The 23,738-nt window shown below is 47.8% G+C and overlaps 1 pseudogene across 1 annotated transcript in view; it reads left to right on the top strand.

Moving 5' to 3' along the window:
• The window catches only part of LOC311104311 (myosin-10-like), a 64,742-nt pseudogene that overhangs the window by 3,682 nt on the left and 37,322 nt on the right, over positions 1–23,738 (top strand). Inside the window, exon 3 of the transcript XR_014615801.1 lies at positions 7,819–7,975. The product of XR_014615801.1 is annotated as a myosin-10-like (transcript). The remainder of the gene's footprint in view (positions 1–7,818; positions 7,976–23,738) is intronic.

Below are 23,738 nucleotides of genomic sequence, written 5' to 3' on the forward strand. Positions count from 1 at the left end.
ATCCCAGAATTCCATTAGATGATAGTGTCAGTGATGTATATGATGTCACGCTTTTAGGGAGCTTTTAAAGCTACCCCTTGCTGTTGGTACCACGTCAAAGTTTTCCATTCTGTAGTCCTTTAACTTTTCTTATCTAAGCACACATCTGAGTTTGCATTGGTTTAAATTGGGTGCTTTCACTGTGTGTTGAATAATCTGAAGCTATGTTTCAGTGCAGATGGGTCTGGTTAATGATGTCCTATATACAGTGTATCGTCATGATCTTGACCCATTTAGTGACATGCATTCCAGGAATAGAATGTGGATTGGTTATCACCTGAGACACGGTGATGGGGATTCTGGAGGAACTGCAGTCTTTTTGATTTATCTTCTTTACCAGGCTTGATGACAAATTCCACTAGATAGTAGCTTGATGTTTCTCCATGTTTCTTGAAGGCTCTCTTTGTCTGTGTGTTGCTGAATAATGGCCGTAGTGGAAATGCAACTATACTGAACAAAAATATAAATGCAACAATTTCAAAGATTTTACTGAGTTACAGTTCATATAAGGAACTCCGTCAATTGAAATAAATTCATTAGGCCCTAATCTATGCATTTCACATGACTGGGAATACAGATATGCATCTGTTGGTTACAGATACCTTTAAAAAAAAAAGTAGGAGGGTGGATCAGAAAACCAGTCAGTATCGGATGTGACCACCATTTGCCTCATGCAGCGCGACACATCTCCTTCACATAGATTTGATCAGGCTGTTGATTGTGGCCTGTGGAATGTTGTCCAACTCCTCTTCAATGGCTGTGCAAAGTTGCTGGATATTGGCGGGAACTGGAACACGCTGTCATACACGTCGATTCAGAGCATCTCAAACATGCCCAATGGGTGACCTGTCTGGTGAGAATGTAGGCCATGGAAAAACTGGGACATTTTCAGCTTCCAGGAATTGTGTACAGATTCTTGTGACATGGGGCCGTGCATTATCATGCTGAAACATGAGGTGATGGTGGCAGATCAATGGCACGATAATGGGCCTCAGGATCTTGTCACAGTATCTCTGTGCATTCAAATTGCCATCGATAAAATGAAATTGTGTTCGTTGTCTGTAGCATATGCCTGCCTGCCTGCCCGCCTGCCTGCCTGCCTGCCTTCCCAAACCATAACCCCACCTCCACCATGGGGCACTCTGTTCACAACGTTGACATCAGCAAACCGCTCGCCATATGCCCGGTACAGTTGAAACCGGTTTGTGCAGAAATTCTTCGGTTGTGCAAACCCACAGTTTCATTAGCTGTCCAGGTGGCTGGTCTCAGCCGATCCCGCAGGTGAAGAAGCCAGATGTGGAGGTCCTGGGCTGGCGTGGTTACACGTGGCCTGCGTTTGTGAGGCCAGTTGGACGTACTGCCAAATTCTCTAAAACAACGTTGGAGGCGGCTTATAGTAGAGAAATTAACATTAAATTATCTGGCAACAGCTCTGGTGGACATTCCTGCAGTTAGCGTGCCAATTGCATGCTCCCTCAAAACTTGAGACATCTGTGGCATTGTGTTGTGTGACAAAACTGCACATTTTAGAGTGGCCTTTTATTGTCCCCAGCACAAGGTGCACCTGTGTAATGATCATGCTGTTTAATCAGCTTCTTGATATGCCACACCTGTCAGGTGGATGGATTATCTTGACAAATGAGAAATGCTCACTAACAGGGATGTAAACAAACGTGTGCACAAAATTTGAGAGGAACAAGGTTTTTGTGCGTATGGAACATTTCTGGGATCTTTTTATGTCAGCTCATGGAACATGGGACCAACACTTTACATGTTGCGCTTATATTTTTGTTCAGTGTACATACAGTAGATGGAAGGAAGGGTTAGGTTGTGAGTGCGTGGTCAAGTTCACGTTTGTTATCTCAGTACACGAGCAAAGGTTTTCAAACTGAAATGGTAAGGAAGTGTCTGATCTGATATTTTCAGACAGATAACTGACCATCATGTTTAGAAAACTTTCCCCCCAGGAGTTGCTAAATGGTTCCTTTGGTTTTATGATTCTGCTGTTTAATTTGACTAGTTTGGTGTTTTCATGGTTCAAAAGTGTTTTTTATCATGTTTTATTTTTCACTCTTGTAATAAATGAAGAACATGCTATTGTCAGTGGGAGAGTGCCCCAGCCCAAGAGGTGACCTCCCCCCACAGTGGGGCCTAACCCATCCCTAGCTGAGCTGTATGCTGCTGCCCCAGGCTTTGTGTGTCTGAGCTGGGGTTGGCGTGCAGAGGGAGCCCCCTGGGTAATGTGGCTCTGTGCGGTGTGTCAGTCCCTCAGTGAGGCCCCAGTACAGCACGGTGGCGTAGCCTGTGGCTCCCTGCCCATCTGACGGATCCATGTGAAGTCAGTGAGTAACAGGCTATCCGGAACGCTAGCTAGCGACGCTACAACCAGGCCTTTGTGTCAGCATATAAGCCCCAGCTGTCAGAAAGCCTCAGCATTCTTTCATGTAAAAAAGCGTCTGTCTGTCTGTCTCCTGCCCACTTCATTGCCATGTGTCAGACTGTCCTGTCTCCTTTCCCACACTCACTCTCTAACTTACGATTTCTCTCTTTTCTCTGTCCTAATGCTCTGCCCAATGCCCACAGCCTTGTTACTGCACTTCTTTAGGTGTTTCAAATGTTTGACTATTCAAACATTTTATAAATGTAATGCAGTCCTGGCTGTGCTTCTGTACTTGTGGAGGTCAGCTGCCTCTTGGTTGACAGGATGTAGGTGGTATCACTAATGGAAACCCCCCACTTATTAGCTCTCTTGTCATTCTTGTTTGGCAGATATGTTTCTTTATTGAGGTTAGAGAACAAGCTTTCACTCGCTATGTGCATGCATAAAAGGTACATTACCTCGCTCTCTCTCAAGAGTGGCATTGTGTTCAGGCCTCCCACATAGTCATATCTTGAGTGCTTTGTTGTTGTCATGGCATTGCCATTGCTCCATGGAGAACTCTTTTCTCTTTTGCATGCAAACAACTCAGGTGTTACCGTAAACTTGGCGCACACACACACACACACACACACACACACACACACCATGGATAACAAACCAGCGCCAGGATTTTCATGGATCATCATGCAGTTATCAGTGATTGTTTTTTAATTAAATTATCCAGAGAAAGTGAACAACAGTTTCTTTATTTGATAAAAAAAGGTCTGAGTTCGCAGCTTTGTGTTTAAGCTGGTGGTTGAGGTTAAGGTCATGAGTTAAAAGCTATGTAACGTTAGTGCCTTGCATTTACAGTATATGCCAAAATTCCACTTAAGGCAAAGCTATCTTTCTCTCATGTTCACCAGGTATTATTCACATGATTATGCTAAAAGCCTATTGCATTATCAAATCAAGATAGTTGAACACCCTGCTATTGACTTGACACTCTTTTAGATTCAATAGCTCTGCGCAAGGAGTATTGATCATATTTTAAAGCATACTTTGAAGGGTTATTAGCTTTGTTATGAATATGCACTGTCATGGGAATGGTCAAGGTCTTTCTCCACAGATCAATTGACTAGGCCGTCCTCACCTTGCTGCAGTAGGGGTGCTATAGATTCCAAATGGCAGATGCAGGCGACTGTTATGTCTGCTGTTGCCTGTGTGTTTCTCAGCTGTTACTAAGCCACTGCATCCCTCCCCGGATCCGATTTCACAGTGAAAATATCCCCTTCCCTGGTGCATGGAGAGCAGGCTAACCTGACCCACTCCCTCCAGCAGCAGGCCTGGCCTACTACTCTGTCCACAGCTGAAGAGGCTGCAGCCTCCAACCACCCTGAGAGGGAGGGAGAGTGGGGAGGGAAGGGGAGAGTGAATCAGATGTTGGTGAGCGGGAGAAAGAGAGGCCTCCTGAGTAGACTGGACTGCACAATGACCATTGATTTGTGTTCTGCAACGTAGCTGAATTTGTGACTGCCGACAAATTATACATCCATAAGGCATTGTAGGTCTACCCAGAGTAGTGCCAAAAACTGAAAGCGTAAACTCTCCTGCAATGTTGACAGTGTTAACTCACGATTATCACACACTCACATTTAACCTGAACGTAAGCATATTCAATATGATAGGAAAGTGTTCTTCTAAATCAATACTGTTGATTATGTTATTATACTGTTATTATCAGGAAAAACAAGATGAACATTGTTGTTTCATCCTGATCTGTTGTCTGACCATCTGTCTGGCCCTGCTGCAGTCTGGTGGGATGCTACACTAGGCCCTGAGACTATTGTTGTGGGTGCAGCCAGGTAGCTCTGCCTAGCCAGCTGCCTGGGTACTGCACGTCACAGAGGCACCGCCACACTATTAATAGCTCCTGCCTTTAGATCAAGGGAATTCATTTTTAATTAGCTACAAAATGGAGCTTCAAGTTAGAGTTACAGAGTGCTGGCTTTTCCTTTTCACCTCCCCTAAGATTTAGAAGGCGTGAGAGGAGGTTGATAGAATCATTATGCCCTGCCTCTCTACCAACAGGGATCCCTGTCAGCTCAGCTGCCTCACAGACCAGCTCTGATTAATTGAGACCACCTCTCTCTCCTTCCTTTCCTCTATCTCTCTCTTCTTACAGCCTACTCACTCTCTTTCTCTCTCTTCCTCTCCCTATGTCATTGTCAGTGTTTGGCAAGGCATTCCCCTTAAGGGCTGACTGGGCTCCTCTTACATCATGAGCATGCTCTCCAGGGCCGCTTGTCGGTGGCTGGGCTGCTGAGTCATTATCCTTCTGCCTTAATTGCTCGGCTGACTCCTGATTGTTAGACAGGGTTGCATCTTATGGCTCACAAATAGACAACCCATGGTTTAGAATAAGGTCTAGTATGCCATATATCTTGGTGGTGGTCTCATAAAAATAGAATTACTTATTATTATAATTCATTATATTTATATTGTGGTCACCTCTGCCCATTGCTTTATCCAGACCCCTTGGAAGGGGTGAATGGAGCCACTGGGCATCAGGCATGGTTCTTGAAACAATTAGAAGCCTTTTAAACAGAGGCTCTGTCTGTCATGTTGGATGTGAAATACAGACTGCTGTGTTCTGTATGAACTCACTCTCTCTCAATTCAAAGGGCTTAATTGGCATGGGAAACATATGTTTACATTGCCAAAGCAAGTGAAATAGATAATAAACAATCAGAAATTATCAGTAAATATTACACTCACAAAATAGTATAGCTATGTACTTGCTGCTGTGGTGGCACACTGGTATTTCACTTAATAGTTATGGGAGTTTATCAAAATTGGATTGTTTTCAAATTCTTTCTCTAATATGGTAATACATTTGGCAGCTCAGCTTCCACCTCAAATCAAATTGTGTTTGTCACATACGCCAAATACATCAGGTGTAGACCTTACAGTGAAATGCTTACTTACAAGCCCTTAACCAACAATGCAGTTTTAAGAAATATAAGCGTTAAGAAAATATTTACTAAATAAACTCATGTAAAAAGAAAGTAACACAATAACAATAACGAGGCTATATACAGGGGGTACCGGTACCGAGTCAATGTGCGTGGGTACAGGTTAGTCGAGGTAATTGAGGTAATATGTACATGTAGGTAGAGTTAAAGTGACTATGCATAGATAATAAACAGCGAGCAGCAGCGTAAAAAAAACGAGGGGTCAATATAAATAGTCCGGGTAGCCATTTTATTAACTGTTCAGCAGTCTTATGGCTTAGGGTTAGATGCTGTTAAGGAGCCTTTTGGATCTAGACTTGGCTCTCCGGTACCGCTTGCCGTGCGGTAGCAGAGAGAACAGTCTATGACTAGGGTGTCTGCAGTCTTTGACAATTTTTAGGGCATTCCTCTGACTCTGCCTGGTATGGAAGGAAGGTTGGCCCCAGTGATGTACTGGGCCGTATGCACTACCCTCTGTAGAGACTTGCGGTCGGATGCCGAGCAGTTGCCATACCAGGCGGTGGTGCAACCAGTCAGGATGCTCTTGATGGTGCAGCTGTAGATCTGAGGACCCATGCCAAATCTTTTCAGCCTCATGAGGGGGAATAGGTATTGTCGTGCCCTCTTCATGACTGTCTTGGTGTGTTTGGACCATGATAGTTTGTTGGTGATGTGGACACCAAGGAACTTGAAGCTCTCGACCTGCTCCACTACAGCCCCGTCGATGTGAATGGGGGCGTGCTCGGCCCTACTTTTCCTATAGTCCACGATCATCTCCTTTGTCTTGATCACGTTGAGGGAGAGGTTGTTGTCCTGGCACCACACTGCCAGTTCTCTGACCTCCTCCATATAGGCTTTCTCATCGTTTCTTGTGTCCACGTTTTCCAAAAACTCTGTTATAGCTCTGCTCTAAATTAAGATTCAACATTGTATGCTGAAAGAATGGGGTGTCAGCTAGGACATGACACCTTGAGTTTGAAAAAATCTATTTTGGTAAGTGAAGTGGATTTACACCCGGGAACGGAGTTTCATCATGGGTCCCTGATACAGTATGTACTATACAGAAATGCATAAATATGGACATGAATGTCATTCTCTTCATTACATTTTAGTCATTTAGCAGACGCTCTTATCCAGAGCGACTTACAGTTAGTGAGTGCATACATTTTTCATACTGGCCCCCCATTGGAAACGAACCCACAACCCTGGCGTTGCAAGCGCCATGCTCTACCAACTGAGCTACAAGGGGCCTTCATGATGATGTATCCTAAATAGGTACATACAGGTATAAATATACAATATCCTCCTTTGCATATTTGGATATTATTCTAAACACTGGCAATTTATTTTAATGAGCTTTGCCCCCAAACAAGACCAAATTTGCTTGGTCCAGACCAGACCAAATCTGAACCAATCATAGACATCTATGTTTCACAAGTTTGGGCATCAAAATACAGCACAGTAGAGCACAGCACAAAACAGTACAGTAGAGTTCAGTACAGAACAGTACAGTAGAGTTCAGTACAGAACAGTGCAGTAGAGTACAGTACATTATAGTGTACTCAACTCTACTGTGCTGTACTGCACTGTACTGTGCTGTCCAAACTGGTGAACCCAACTGTGGTTAGACTCTTTAAGCTTTCATTTGACACCCAATTTTATGTGCTTCTATGAACTTAGCATGTTGGTGCTCATGGGTCCTTTTCCATGGAAACGGCCTTGTGTTATTCTAGCATGGCAGTGGTGACTGTGTGTGTGAGGGGAGGGAGGGATCATTCCACTCTTTAGTGGGAATGTCAAGCCCCAGTCGCATGAGAATTAGCTAATGTCCCACCAAGGCCTCTGTCATTTCTCAGAACATTAGCCACAGGGCTTGATAAGGAGGCACTCACTATGGCCATGCAGTTCAGATTGTTTAATGGGAAGACTTCGATGTAAGGAGCCATCAGATCTTAGAGTCAACTGGAGAGTTAATGATAAGCTAGTCTATCATTTGACTGCCATTCCCACAACTATGTCTCTCACTTTATCAGTTTTCTCCTATTGCCTTTATACGACTGCATGCTCAGTCTGCCCACTATGGTGACGGAAGGGAACAAAATGTAACATAATGATGACAGCTCAATTGCACTGACATTATGCAGACCACTTCAGAGCCGCTCTAGAGTTAGAAAATGATAAAGGGTTTTCTTTTGAATTATGTATGATTGAGTTAAACCACATTGAGAGAGTTGATCACTTCTCAGACTAACAAGAGTTTATCCCCCTAGATCACAGTACAATGGAAACTCATCTTGAACAGCCTTCGGTCACATATTCACTCTCTATGATAATATCTGCATTCAGAACTTACTCTTATCTTGTTGATTTACTGTATTTGTGTGTTGTTTCTCTCTCCCCCCATAGACTTACTCTGGGCTGTTCTGTGTGGTGATAAACCCCTACAAAAACCTGCCCATCTACTCCGAGAATATCATAGAGATGTACAGGGGGAAGAAGAGACACGAGATGCCACCACACATCTACGCCATCTCAGAGTCAGCATACCGCTGCATGCTACAAGGTAAGCCTCCTCTCTCACTCGGTTTTAGGCAGTGATTGGGAGCTCCTTCCTCAGTGGTCTCTTTCCGTCTCTCTCTTTTGCTGTGACGCAACATACATAAAGTGGCTTTTGAGGGGTTTTCATGTAGGTTTGTTTTGTTTAATATAGTCTTAGACAAATAGTTTTGATAGGTTTTGATGTGTTTTGGTCTCTGCCTGGCATGTATCCTGCTGAGTTGTGGATTGCGTGGGTTTTGCTGCATAGTCCAGGAGATTAGTGTGTGAAGTGTGTGAAAGGTTCTGGAGTCAGGGAGGCATTGCCATCATTAGTCATGGTTGATCTGCCCCCCTGCCTCTGCTAGCCATAGGGGTCCAACATACTATTTATTGATGTGGATCTACTAAGATAGACAGACCATACTGTACCACTAATAGGCTACATAATGTGTAAAAGCTCAACAATAGGCGGCTTGTGGTTTCACAAACCACCAAGAGTACTGTCTATTATCTGCAAGTGCTGTACATTGGCTGCAAAGAATGAATGCCTCAATTTCAGAGCATGGCATGTATTTGTTTGCGTTAAGACAAAAAAACACCCAGGATCAAGTCTTAGGATGCTATTAACTCAACCTGTGATACTAGGGAAATGCACGAGTCACTGTTAATCTTCTTCCTTCAGTGAGAAACCTCTATCCATCTCTGGCTCCTTGGAAAGGGACACTTTTCAATAGATAGCGTGTTCAGTTTCAATGAGTTCAGAGTAACATCAGCCTTCTGAACAGTACAGTCTCTCAGTGGGTCTGGTTTTGCCTCCTCAGCTAAGTTAGATTTGATCTAGCCTGGAGCCTATCTGTCATTACAGCTCCTCAGGCTGGCCTTAAACTGGATCTATCCAGAACTGTGGCTTGCTGCTCTGGCTGTTCTGGCTGTTAGTCCTCCACCCTACAGCACTGCTGTCACTATCACTGCTGCTGCTGCTACTGCTGCAGCTCAGAGCCAGATGTGCTCACAGGAAGAGAAAATCTCAGGTCTTTTCATCTTCAGGAAGAAGCTGCGCTATTCTCAGGAAGAAGCTGCGCTATTCTCTTTGTACCAGGAAGTGTGCTGGACACAGGCCCCCCTTGCAGCCACGTCCCCTGTGAATCTAGACATGACTCTGCACATATGTGTCTGTAGTTGTTTTAGCCGGAGCTAGAAGTGATGAGGAGTAATCCTTCCTGCTTCTTAGTTCTAGTGATTATTTGAGTAGTGATATTGGCCAGTGGCCACACGTATACAGTAGGTCAAGTGCTTTACTGGTTGGTCCAACTCCAACACCTCTCTTCCCCCACCTCACCCAACGTCTCATCACTCACTTCCTTTTGTGAGCCCCACCCCCACTCTCATCCACACATACATAAAGGTATCTTAACCAGTGATAGCCTGGAGACCCTTGTAACCAATCACCCCCTCCCTCATCATACTTTCCATTAACTAAATATAGGCTGAATCCCTGCACAGAGCACTCACCCATTGTGGGCAGGAAACATTTCAGTTTCAACATGAGGGGTGTTTGAGTTGGGGCCCCATGTGAAAGCTACCCCCCTGATTTCCCCACTGCCCACAGTCCTGCCATATGTGGTCATTCTATGCACTCTCCAGGGGGTCTACTGTGGAATTAGGTCATCCGTTATTTTAGTGATCCGCAGCATGCTAAGTCCTGAGTCATTGTGGTAGTGTCATGGCCGCCAGATCACTGCGGAGTGCAGACTGTCCGGCTGCCTGGATATGAGTGTGACCAAAATAACATTCCCACACTGGCACTGGCACCTCACACAGAGGAGTTACAATGTGTCAGCTCACTTTCTGAGTAGCTGACCTTATATTGGCAGCACTGGTATCTTGGACAGTTTAATAACTATAGATATGCTTAGTGCTTACAGTGTGTTATACAGATTCATTCCTTTGGGAGTGGAAAGACTGCCTCTATTGATGTTTCAGAAGCCATGCCATGCTGTTAGGGATCCCCACTGTTCTGGAATTGCTCTCTTTCTTCTCCTCTCAGGAACTGGACCAGCCAACCTATCTCATTTCCACTCCTCTTTTCTTTCATTCCTGATTTTGTCCGGTCTTTTTTCCCCTCTCACCAAAACGTTCTGGCTTGGAGGACGTTGAAGGAAAAATTCCCTTCATCCCGCCAGGGCTTTTCTGGGACCCTTTCACTTACGGCACTGTTAACTGAAAAATAAGACCGGGCGGCTTTGTTCGGTCTCTTTTCCCAATGTGGTTCCTTCCTTTTCCCCCGTTGTGAGGAGAACACAGGAGTGTGTGGAATGTCCGTGTTCTGACTTCAGCCCAGACTATGGCTTTAGCATTGCCATGGCAGGTTCACAGCCCATTCTACAGTCTCTCTCCTGCCTCAACCAATCACCCTCTCTCTCTCCAATCCCATTCTCGTCTCCCCTCATTTACAGTAACAGCGTCTCTGTCTCTGGCCCTCTGGCTTCAGTCAGGGGGATAGTCAACCGAACCGTACCGAGGCCTCACTGCACCTAAGCTGTCAGCAGGAGCAGAGCTTGAATGGTTCTAGTTGCTTATTATGGGCTGTAGCCATTTCCTCAGGTCGTTTGTTTGCGTTTGACACTCCCTCTCTCCGACACATGTTTGAGTCTCAGGAACGGATACAGATGAGGCTCCCGCTCTCTGCTTTGACCCCCTCCTCCAGCTCCCGAGGCGAGGCATGCCCTGCTGCTGACGTGTAGGTCTGGACGTGCTCCTGCACTCCAGAGCATAGGGGAGAGGGAGAGAAATGGGGCGGCCTGTATTGTGCCTCACAATGGGTGCTTTGTGTTGCCTGGAGAGGGGGCAAGGGTGCAGTATGGGGAGGCCTGGAACGACGGGGCTCTTCCCTGGGAAAAGGGGGTCTTGTGTTGGGGCAGAGAGGGGCGACTGCAGGGAAGAGGCCAGGTCTGAGTGACAGGACAGGTGTGAAGGGTCAGAGCCAGGCGGGACGGGGGTATGGAGGAAGGGGGGCACCCCAGGGAAGATAGGGGTGTGTCTGTTAGGAAAATAGGGGTGTCTCTGTAGTGAAAAGAACTCTCTGTGCTCCTCGGTGGATGTAATAGAGTTTCAGACAAATGGCAGTGTACACACACTCAGATAGACACATGTTGGCAGATGCTCCCCTAATGGCAGACAGCTGTCGGGTTCATGCAGTATAAAATGGTATTTCTGTTTGCGGGCTCATTTCATAGATCTATGATCTCAGACAGCCATGCACTGGTGAGAGTCTCTCCAATAGGGGGAAATAATGCATCCTTAATAAGCCAGAGCCATGAACATGTTGTCCTCAGTTCACTGTTTTTTGAAGGTTTCACTGGTGGGAGGGAGCAGAGTCTGGGGTTACAGACAGGGGTTGAATGGAGACCCCATGAAAGCCCTTGAAGATGTGGGGAGTTTGCTCAACATGCATGCATGGCTGTGAATGACAGTCCTGTTATGAAATAGATGATTAGCATAGGTGCTTTATTACTGTAAATGTTAGAGGTTATCGGGCTGTTATAAGTACCCTTACAGAAAAAACACATGATTTCACATGTGGAAACATGTTCACGTGATCACATGGAAACGTGTTTTTGGAACACGTCATGTGAAATTCAGGTGGTTTTTCCATAAGGGTAGAGAGGGAAGCTCAACCACCTCAGGTAGAATGGCAGCTTCCCCAGCGCTGCAGTTCTGTCCAATCTTTTACTGGGGCAAGTGTCTTGGGTGGCCACACAATGCCACTAATCCACCCACGATCTGGGCTCCTGTCCAGGGCATGCAGGGCAGCACTGAAGACATGGTGCTGGGTGGGTGAAGAGAGAGAGCCACCGTCGTCTGTCTAGAAGTGTTTTTTCATTAGTCACACATAACTGGGATAGCTGCAGTCTGAGCCAGGGAGATGAGGTTACCTGAAGCTGCTGGCCCTCACTCACTCAGTGGAGTGAAGGGAGGGAAATGTAGGAGTGTCAACTCTTTCCAACAAACACACATTCAGTCATACACATTCATTTACTTCACATAGCCTATGTATTTCAACTTCACAAGTGATGGCTTTCCTCTCATCTCTTCCTCTTTCTATTTTATTTCCTGTTCACTCACACTGTCTTTATGTCTGGCTGCCTGGGATGCAGCAGAGCTTAGTGGTGTGACATGAGAGACCAGTGCAGCCAGGCTTACGCCTAACACTCACACACACACACTCGCAGCCCCAGCCATCACAAAGGGCAACTGTGGACCAAACAACTCAACCAATGGCGTCCATCTGTAATCGATTACATCACCAAATAGTTTGCACCATATCTCTCGGCTCTTTCTCCTTCCTTGCCTCCTATTGGCTGAGTGGCTTAACCCAAAGGGGCAACACAAGGATAATTTGACCCTCTCTAGAAGCGCGCTGTCATGGAACAAAACCATGTGTGTGTGTATAGAGGCCTGATGCGAGGACCAGTGTAGGAGCCTTATCTATGCTCAGGCATAGCAGCCAGCTGAAAACCTCACTCTCACACACATTTAGTGGACCTCTGGGGAGAGGGGAAATGTGGAAAACTGCCTGGGTTGTCTGGATAAGGTAGCAGCAGTGCCTGAATGTAAATATGCTCCATAAAATGAGAGCATGGGATATATCTTGGGACTATTTGAAAGTGACATACATGGAAAGTGGGTAGATGAACACTGACAACCAGGTCACTTGGTAATGTGATACATTCTGACTTGGAGGATCTCTGTGGAGGACAGTAGTGTTTGGAACGCTGTCTGGAGAATGTAGCAGTGTCTGCCCACTTAGAATGTAGATATGTCAGACAGTACTGGACTGCATGATTGCCTCATGGCACACTGTAATAGATCCCTTGGAATATCTGAAGCTGCAATTCAAGGAATGAAAATCAACAACCTGGGTGTGCAGTGTTACTCCTGATGGCAGCAGGTGTTCTATATGCAGTGACTCGACCTGCTTTCAGCATATTTGTGGAGACAAGTTTGAGTCATTCTTTAGTTCTCACAGTGATGACTGTAGGATGGGGCTCTGCCAGACGGGGCTCTCTGTAGGCAAGAGCTTGGATGAATAACAGTTGATTAATAACATCCGTCTTTAAATCAGTGATGGCTTTCTGATGTGAGTTAGTGAATGGGTCCAAACAGGGATTAACTGTATCAAATGTAGGGATTGGGTCCAAAAGGGGACTGTCTATCAGGAGCAGGGCAGGGTGGATCCCCTATTGTGACTAGCCTAAGCATTGAGAACATGAGTGTGTGTCTCCTGCTATTTTGGTGCTGCTGGATGTCTGGCAGGGCAATGGGCTTAGTGAACCAAAAGGAACATTGAGTCTCGCTGTTGTCCTGTCTGTTCTGTCTGTCCCACTGTGTTTATGTGTGTGTGTGTGTGTGTGTGTGTGTGTGTGTGTGTGTGTGTGTGTGCAACACTGCTCAGAAACATAATTTCTAACGCAGGTCCCTTGCATGGGTCTCTACTTTGTCTGACCAACCTTGAACCCCCTAACCCTCAAGTGAGCAATAATACGGCCCTACTCCCCCTTTGAAGTGAAACCATGACTTCTCACTCCACCCTCCTGTACCGTGCCTCTATACCTCCTCTCAGAGCAGCTCACAGTGAATTCAGTGAAATAGACACATTATATTCCAGAGTTTCCAATAAGCCCTAGAATGTTTTCACCAGCAGCAGGGCTACATTAGAAGCCCATGATGGGCCTCAGTTACTGCTGTAACACATTCACAGGTTTTTCTCATTTCACCCACGCGTCAGATGCATGTGGAAAATGTGCTTTGTGAGGTATGAGCAAAGGCTCCAAAAGGCTGCCTAGTGTCAATGGATTCTCTATAAAGGAATTAACAGCTACATACAGCCAGTGTAAATTAAAAGAGTGATCTTCCAGAGGGTAGTGAGTTGTGACAGTCTGTAGGTAATTGGTTAGCTGGTTGTATTATAATTCACGTTCATCCATTTGTTTGCATGTGAGTGTTGATATGAGAAACGTATGGGTGTTGAAACATACATTGAAGAGCTTTACCCTTCAGGCTCTGAGTTCTCCATCTAGAGCTATAGCTCTCAAAGTGAATAGATGGAGCATGATAGAACAGTTAAAGACAATCTGCCAGTCTTGATGTGGGTAGAAGTGTCACATTAACTGCCTGTGTGTTTGACCATCTCTCTCCTCTCTAAACTCAGAGGAGATCCAGCCCAATGGGAACCACATGGCCACCGTCACTCAGCCCTCTGTCTGCAATTGAAAGGTTCCGCGGTGTGAATAACACTCCCATGTAATGAAGAGAGCGCTGGATGAGAGAGAGGGTTAACCCAGAGCCCCTAGCTCCATAAATCACCAGTGTGTGTGTGGACTGGCTGGTCATGCTTTACACTGGCATTATTGTGTGCAGTTTGAGTGAGGGCCTGTGGATGATTCTGCCTGGATATCCTCTGATTAAAGGCAACACAAGTGGATGGTGTGTATCTTCATAACTGTGTGTGTGTGTGTGTGTGTGTGTGTGTGTGTAAGGCCGATGTCCTCTGTGGGAGTCAACAGGCTTAGGTGTGGGAGGAAGGAAGCCTAGCTAGGTGTGAGGGATGACAATGACTTCCTTCCTTTAATCACAAGTGTGCAGGATCTCTCACCTCTCTCTTTCTCTCTCTCTCTCTACTCCCACTGGTCACTTCACACTCCCTTCCTCCCCTGTCATATCCACTAGATAGGGAACAGTCATCACCTTCTATCTGACCCTTATTCCGTTCCTGTCAATGATCTCAATTTCCACTGTAATTGAGTCAAACCAAAAAAGTACCCTCTCTCATAGGATGGCAAGCTATTTATTTTAGCTACAGTAGTCACTGCAACACATTCCATTCCGGCCTCCAATGTCACATCTAGAATGCCCTCATCTGTGTATCCGAGTTGACTGACGCCATCCGACCTTGCTTACTTTACTGTATGCCCTAGTCTGGCCCACCATACGCTGGCTGCTCTACATGCATTACTGTCAGTGGGTTCCCATGGCCATGAAGGGTGCAGACTACAGCTCCCCTCCCCCCTCTGCCCCCTCACCTCCTCCCCTTTACCCCTACCAGCTGCTGTGAGCCAGGAAGCCTGGCCACCCTCTGTGACATCACAGGAATGTTCCTCGCCCCAGGGCCCCAGCGGTGGTGGTGAGGGGAACCATGGGCATCCGAATTTCAACAGTCATGACTGATTACTGACTGCAGCCCACAAAGCACTGCTAGCAGGCAGAGCTGGTAAAATACGTTAAAAAAAATTAGAAAAACATTCATCAGGCTTGGCGAGCTCTTCATTACCACCAGGATATATGACCAGAATGCCCCTCTGACAAAGGAAGAGTCATGCTGTGTTGTGACTGCTTTAATGAATGGTGCATGTCTACCTCCCCCTCTGGCCCAGTCCTCTCCGGCAGCAGCACTCCACAGTGTTAGTGTGGGTTATCATAACAGCTCAGAAGCCCAGAGGTGACAGTTACACAGAGCAGGTACAGAGAGGACGGGCCAGATCTAATTGTGTGTTTACCGGTTCACCCGTCTGAGAATGCAGGCTGGCGGGTGTGTGTGTGTGGAGGGGGTATTGAGATTGGGCTAGTTTCCCTGCGTCGCAGCATCGACAATACAGCAGTGAGAAACCCCAGACATGGCAGGGACCTCTCACTCACACACACACTCTCTCACACACACACACTCAGGCTTTTGTTCCTCCGGCTTTAAGTACCCCAGGAATCCATGCCGACTGCTCTATATGAGGAAACAGGCCACAGCTCTTTCTGTTGCTACTGCTCTGATGACCTGCCCTAATAGATTATCCATGCCTCTGCTCTACTGTGTGTGTGTGTGTGTGTGTGTGTGTGTGTGTGTGTGTGTGTGTGTGTGTGTGTGTGTGTGTGTGTGTGTGTGTGTGTGTGTGTGTGTGTGTGTGTGTGAGAACAGGATGGTTAGGCCTGGGTAGTGCTACACACTTACAGAGTTTATGGGGAACACTGGCCATCACTCAGGATTTCTGATTTGTGCAAAATGGTAACCATGGCTCTAGAATTTGCACTGCGTTTGTTGGGGTTTTATGACTTCTTTATGAGGCTAATTTAGAGAGCAGGAAGAGGGATGTGGAAAAAGAGCGTTATATCCAGTTGAAGTGGTGGTGTGGCTGTATTTGGGGGTCCTGTAAGGTCTGACATCTCATTTTCATACCAGCTCTCACCCTGCCTCTCCTAGCCTGTGATCATATTTCACTAACTACAGACCCCATAAAGTCAGAATTAAACCATTATTTTATCTGCCCCTTTGACTTGTTTGAATTGGAGAGGTGTGGTCCAGCAGGAAGAGTGCTATGGAGTAGGCTACACTCATACTGGGGCTCCACTGGACTCCTACAGTTCAAGATTAGGGAGGCTTGGACATGTTTTGGGGAGTAGACAGGAATGTTGAGAGAACAGGGGGCTAGTTGAGGGAGGAGGGGGGAGGTTGAGGGGGGAAAAGGGGTGGCCCAGGGGGAAGTGGTCTGGAATGTGTGGAATGAGTGGATTAATCCGTCTGGGGAATAAATTATTAGTGGAAAACGGATCCCCAGTCTGTCTCCTGCCGCGTGGCCCATGGGGGAGACCAGGAGAGGAGAGGAGGGAGGAGAGGGTTGTTTGTCTGTGTAGACCTAGATGCGTAATTGTGTTGTGTATGTGTGCCAACAAGGCTGCCCCCTCCCTTCCATTCCCGTAGTTGATGCATGCTGTGTGGAGGAACAGACAACAAGGCCAAGGACATGTTTGTGTCTGCCCAATCATTATCTGAACTGTTTTATTTCGTTGGTAAGAGTATAGGCTACTCCCTTCGTTATAGTGAACTGTTCACTCTGAATTGATGGCAGGAGCCTTCAGAAAGTCTTTTTCAGTAGTCCTGTAATTACTTCACTCACATCTTGATGAATGTATGGAGTGATTTGTCCCTGTGGTCTTGTTAGGCCCAGGATAATGGTGGCTTGTAACTTCATAGGGAGGAAACTAAAACTGTGCTGGAATTGCTGATGAGTCGATCAAATCAAGGCCCTGTGGGTCGCAAAAGCACTTTTTTTTTCTTTCTGAATAATCAGAGTAATACTTTGGCTCTGTGCCATGGCTGGAGAGGGAGAGAAGGACACTGTCAGAGGCCGGAGGGAATAAGAGATGAGAGAAACAGACAGGACAGAGGGAGAGAGATGACCCAATAGAGTATGACATTGGCAGAACAATTTGCATTGGCCCCACCCAGGGTTTGTAAATCAGAGTGAAACTGATAATCTAGGAAACGGACAGCTGCCAGGAACAGTAGTGGGCCAGGAACAGAGCGTATATGGGCAGAACAGATGGATACAGTCTCAATGGTTTGATCAATATGTGATGACTGGTCAGAATGGAGGAGCTACTTGCTCACTTCACCAGGCAATGGGTTTGGATCAGTTAGTTGATAGATATTATGTAGCCATTAGATTTCTCTGTTGTTTTATATGATAATATTTGGATAGTATCATTATTATCCCCATAATAACACAATGCATACAAAATGAATTCATTCATGGTAGGTATAAAGTATCTATCCTATGTAATAAAGCTAACTTTCCACATTCACATAATGGCCCTTTAGCCAGTGTGCTTTCTGAGAACGTGGAGATCATATGAGCCATAGAGAATCAGGGCTTTGATATGTATTACAGAATGACTTCAGTTTATTTGGGTGTCTGGCTCTGTGCTCTGCCTTTGATGAATCCTCAGGTTTCTGATTGTGAAACGCCTTTTTATAAATGGTCCACAGAGACGGGTAATTGAAGTCAAAATCCTCTTTATTTATTTATCTGTCTTTAGAAGAGAATTTAAGTTGATAAATGAGACAGATTGAAGGCCTAACCCTCTATCAGGGGAGAGATAGTAAGGCAAGTGTCAAGGAGAGAATATTAGAACAAGAGAAAATGGAGGGAGTGGGTAGAGACCAGTAAAACATTTTATATCAGTGACTGGATCGAGGTGTCATGCGACGTGTATGCGGTAGCGAAGTCAAAAGCAGGACACAGAGCGGCTGGCAACGTTATTTACTGAACACAGTAAAATAAACGTACACAACAACAAACCTCCAAAACAGGGAGGAAAGCACAAAGATCCGTACATACACGAACTGCCGGGAAAATGACAACAAACAATAACACACAAAATACCAAATGGGAGACAGGGGTAAATATAGGGAATACAATCAAACATAATGGGGAACAGGTGTAAACAATAAAGACTAAACAAGACAAACACTGAAACATCGATCGGCAGCAGCTAGTACTCCGGGGACGACGAACGCCGAAGCCTGCCTGAGCAAGGAGGAGGAGCAGCCTCGGCTGAATCATTGACAGTACCCCCCCCCCCTTGACGCGCGGCTCCAGCCGTGCACCGACCACGGCCTCGGGGACGGCCAGGAGGACGCGGAGCAGGGCGAGTCGGATGACTCCGGTGGAAATCCCTCAACAGGGAGGGATCTAGAATGTCCCTCCTAGGGACCCAGCACCGTTCCTCCGGACCGTACCCCTCCCACTCCACGAGATACTGCAGACCCCCCATCTGACGCCTCGAATCCACGATGGACCGGACTGAGTACGCCGGAGCCCCCTCGATGTCTAGTGGGGGCGGAGGAGCCTCTCGTATCTCATTCTCCTGGAGTGGACCAGCTACCACCGGCCTGAGGAGAGACACATGGAACGAGGGGTTAATGCGGTAATTAATGGGCAGTTGTAACCTATAACATACCTCGTTCAATCTCCTCAGGACTTTAAATGGCCCCACAAACCACCGACCTAGCTTCCGGCAGGGCAGGCGAAGGGGCAGGTTTCGGGTCGAGAGCCAGACCCGATCTCCCGGTGCATAAACCGGACCCTCACTGCGGTGGCGATCGGCGCTCGCCTTTTGCCGTCTGATAGCCCGCTGCAGATGGACATGCGCAGCGTTCCATGTTTCCTCAGAGCGCTGAAACCACTCATCCACCGCAGGAGCTTCGATCTGGCTCTGATGCCAAGGTGCCAGGACCGGCTGATACCCCAACACACACTGAAAAGGCGTAAGATTAGTGGAGGAGTGGCGGAGTGAGTTTTGGGCTATCTCTGCCCAGGGGATATACCCCGACCACTCCTCCTGCTGGTCCTGGCAATAGGACCTCAGAAACCTACCCACATCCTGGTTTACTCTCTCCACCTGCCCATTACTCTCAGGGTGAAAACCCGAGGTAAGGCTAATCGAGACCCCCAAACGTTCCATAAACGCCCTCCAGACTCTAGAGGTGAACTGGGGACCCCGATCAGACACTATATCCTCAGGCACCCCGTAGTGCCGGAAGACGTGAGTAAACAAGGCGTCGGCCGTTTGTAGGGTTGTAGGAAGACCTGGCATAGGAATGAAACGGCAGGCCTTAGAAAACCGATCCACAACGACCAAGATCGTGGTATTCCCCTGGGAGGGGGGAAGGTCCGTGACAAAATCCACCGATAGGTGAGACCACGGCCGTTGTGGAACGGGTAGAGGTTGTAACTTCCCTCTGGGCAGGTGTCTAGGCGCCTTACACTGGGCGCACACCGAGCAGGAAGAAACGTAAACCCTCACGTCCCTAGCTAAGGTGGGCCACCAGTACTTCCCGCTAAGGCAGTGCACCGTCCGACCAATACCAGGATGACCAGAGGAGGGTGACGTGTGAGCCCAATATATCAGTCGATCACGGACCTCGAGCGGCACGTACCTCCGCCCCTCTGGACACTCTGGGGGAGTAGGGTCGGCACGTAACGCCCGCTCGATTTCCGCATCGACCTCCCACACCACCGGTGCCACTAGACAAGACTCCGGAAGTATGGGAGTGGGCTCAATGGACCTCTCCTCTGTGTCATATCGTCGGGACAGGGCGTCTGCCTTAGCGTTCTGTGACCCTGGTATATAAGTGAGCTTAAATACAAACCGGGCAAGAAACATGGCCCACCTAGCCTGTTGAGGGTTCAGTCTCCTCGCTGCCCGGATGTACTCCAGGTTACGATGGTCAGTCAGAATGAGAAAAGGGTGTTTAGCCCCCTCAAGCCAATGCCTCCACACCTTCAGGGCTTGAACCACCGCTAGCAGCTCCCTGTCCCCCACGTCATCATTGCGTTCCGCCGGACTGAGCTTCTTAGAATATAAAGCACAGGGGCGGAGTTTTGGAGGCGTGCCCGAGCGCTGAGACAGTATAGCACCGATCCCCGCCTCGGACGCATCCACCTCAACTTGGAACGCCAAAGAGGGATCCGGATGTGCCAGCACCGGAACCGAGGTGAACAGGTCCTTCAGATGTCTAAACGCCCTGTCCGCCTCAGCCGACCACTGCAAACGCACCGGGCCCCCCTTTAGCAGGGAGGTGATGGGAGCTGCTACCTGTCCAAAGCCCCGGATAAACCTCCGGTAGTAGTTGGCAAAACCCAAAAACCGCTGCACCTCCTTCACCGTAGTGGGAGTCTGCCAATTATGCACGGCTGAAATGCGGTCAATCTCCATCTCCACCCCTGACGCGGACAACCGATGTCCCAGGAAGGAGATGGACTCCTGGAAAAACAGACATTTCTCTGCCTTCACATACAGGTCATGCTCCAACAGTCTACCCAGCACCCGACGCACCAGGGACACATGCTCGGCTCGTGTAGTGGAGTATATTAGAATGTCATCAATATACACCACTACACCCTGTCCATGCAAATCCCGGAAAATCTTGTCCACAAATGATTGGAAGACTGAAGGAGCATTCATTAAACCGTATGGCATGACGAGGTACTCATAGTGACCCGAGGTGGTACTGAATGCTGTCTTCCACTCATCTCCTTCCCTAATGCGCACCAGGTTGTAAGCGCTCCTGAGATCCAATTTTGTGAAGAATCGCGCCCCGTGTAATGACTCCGTCATACTAGCAATCAGAGGGAGAGGATAGCTGTATTTGATTGTAATCTGATTGAGACCACGGTAATCAATACACGGGCGTAAACCCCCATCCTTCTTCTTCACAAAAAAGAAACTCGAGGACGCAGGGGAAGTGGACGGCCTTATGTATCCCTGTCTCAGAGATTCGGTGACGTATGTCTCCATAGCTGCCGTCTCCTCCTGAGACCGAGGATACACATGACTACGAGGAAGCGCAGCGCCTACCTGGAGGTCTATCGCACAATCCCCCTGTCGATGAGGTGGTAATTGAGTCGCCTTCTTTTTACAGAAGGCAAGTGCCAAATCGGCATACTCAGGAGGAATGTGCATTACAGAAGGCGAGTGCCAAATCGGCATACTCAGGAGGAATGTGCATTGGAATTTGGTTCGGACTTTCCACCGTCGTTGCCCCTACGGAAACACCTACACACCGCCCGACACACTGATCAGACCATCCCTTGAGAGCCCTCTGTTGCCATGAAATGTTGGGGTCATGAGATGTTAACCAGGGAAGCCCCAACACCACGGGAAACGCAGGAGAGTCAATCAAATACAACTGTATAATCTCCTCATAGCCCTCCTGCGTCTTCATCTTAAGTGGCGCTGTGACCTCCCTAATCAATCCCGACCCCAAAGGGCGGCTATCTAGGGCATGGATGGGGAAGGGCACATCAACTGGTACAATAGGAATCCCTAACTTATACGTGAACCGTTGATCGATAAAATTCCCAGCTGCGCCTGAATCTACTAGCGCCTTATGCTGGGAGTGAGAAGAAACCTCGGGAAACACAACTTTAATACACATATGTACAACAGAGAGCTCTGGGTGAGTTGGGTGCTTACTCACCTGGAATGACTCATCAGTGCGTTGCCTACTGCCTCGATTCCTAGGAGACCCTCCCCAGCACCGAACCGCAGTGTGTCCTCTGCGGCCACAGTTAGTGCAGGGGACGGCCTCTCTCCTGGTCTCTCTCCTCGTCTCCCTAGCACCAGCACCCCTGAGCTCCATATGGCTCGGCTCGGAAGTGCTGGGGGATGGAATGGACGGCCCCAACTCCGGACGTCCGCGGGTAGCCAACAGGGTATCTAGGCGAATCGACATGTCCACCAGCTGATCGAAACTTAGGTTGGTGTCCCTGCAGGCCAACTCCCAACGAACGTCCTCCCTTAGGCTGCACCTGTAGTGGTCGATGAGGGCCCTCTCATTCCATCCCGCATTGGCAGCCAGAGTCCGGAAGTCCAGTGCGAACTCCTGCGCGCTCCTCTTCCCCTGTCTGAGGTGGAACAGACGCTCACCCGCCGCCTTCCCCTCTGGGGGATGATCGAACACCGCCCTGAAGCGGCGGGAGAACTCCGCATAGTTGATTGTAGCGGCGTCTATTCCCCCCCACTCGTCGTTGGCCCACTCCAGTGCCTTGCCGGACAGACAGGAGATGAGGGCGGACACGCTCTCGTATCCCGAGGGCACCGGGTGGATGGTTGCCAGGTAGAGTTCCACTTGGAGCAGGAAACCCTGACACCCGGCCGCGGTGCCATCATAAGCTCTCGGGAGCGAGAGCCGAATCCCACTGGACTCCGGAGGTGAAGCGATGGGTATAGCTGATGGTGGTGGTATCGTTGGAGGAGGTGTGGGCAAACCTCCTCTTTCCCATTGCCTCAAGGTGTTCATCACCCCTTCCATGGCGGTGCCAAGATCCTGGATCATGGCCGCTTTTTGGATAACGCGCTCCTCCAGTGATCCCGCTGGCACCGTCGCTCCTGCTGACTCCATGGAAGGTGTGTTATTCTGTCATGCGACATGTATGCGGTAGCGAAGTCAAAAGCAGGACACAGAGCGGCTGGCAACGTTATTTACTGAACACAGTAAAATCAACGTACACAACCTGGCGGCAGGTAGCTTAGTGGGTAAGAGCGTTGTGCCAGTAACCGAAAGGTCGCTGGTTCTAATCCCCGAGCCGACTAGGTGAAAAATCTGTCGATGTGCCCTTGAGCAAGGCACTTAACCCTAATTGCTCCTGTAAGTCGCTCTGGATAAGAGCGTCTGCTAAATGACGAAAAATAAATAAAAATAAACAACAACAAACCTCCAAAACAGGGAGGAAAGCACAAAGACCCGTACATACACGAACTTCCGGAAATGACAACAAACAATAACACACAAAATACCAAATGAGAGACAGGGGTAAATATAGGGAATACAATCAAACATAATGGGGAACAGGTGTAAAGACTAAACAAGACAAACACTGAAACATCGATCGGCAGCAGCTAGTACTCCGGGGACGACGAACGCCGAAGCCTGCCCGAGCAAGGAGGAGGAGCAGCCTCGGCTGAATCCGTGACAGAGGTCATCATTATCACTGACTACTGACAATCAGCTGCCAGTTTGAGAAAATGCGATCGGTCTCTGATGTGAATCATATTCTAATCATGTAAATCTAAGTTGATGTAGCTCGGTGTTGCGTGCTTAGATTCAAAGCGATCACAGCTACAAGGTCTGGTGAAAATCAACATGAGGTGGCTGATAACCATCTGAGTTTCATATAAGTTATTCTCATGAAAACACAGTGAAAAGCTCTGCAGAGTAATCAAACTTTTGGAGTCTGGTGTGTAGTCACAGGAACCTGGCCAGTTCTACTCAGCAACCCATCGATCATCCCTCCCGTTTTGTTATTCTCATCAGACGCATACAATTTGGAGAGCAATAGCTTTTGGGGTTGGCTGAGGCAGAGGAAAGGTTGTCTGTAATAGAGCAATAGTCAGGTATGAGTAGAAACAGACAATGTGTCTCTGGGAGGACAAAAGAGTACCCTGTCTGTGACTGC

The sequence above is a fragment of the Coregonus lavaretus genome (genome assembly GCF_964263955.1).
Source record: "Coregonus lavaretus genome assembly, chromosome: 28".
NCBI classification, from domain to species: Eukaryota; Metazoa; Chordata; class Actinopteri; order Salmoniformes; family Salmonidae; genus Coregonus; species Coregonus lavaretus.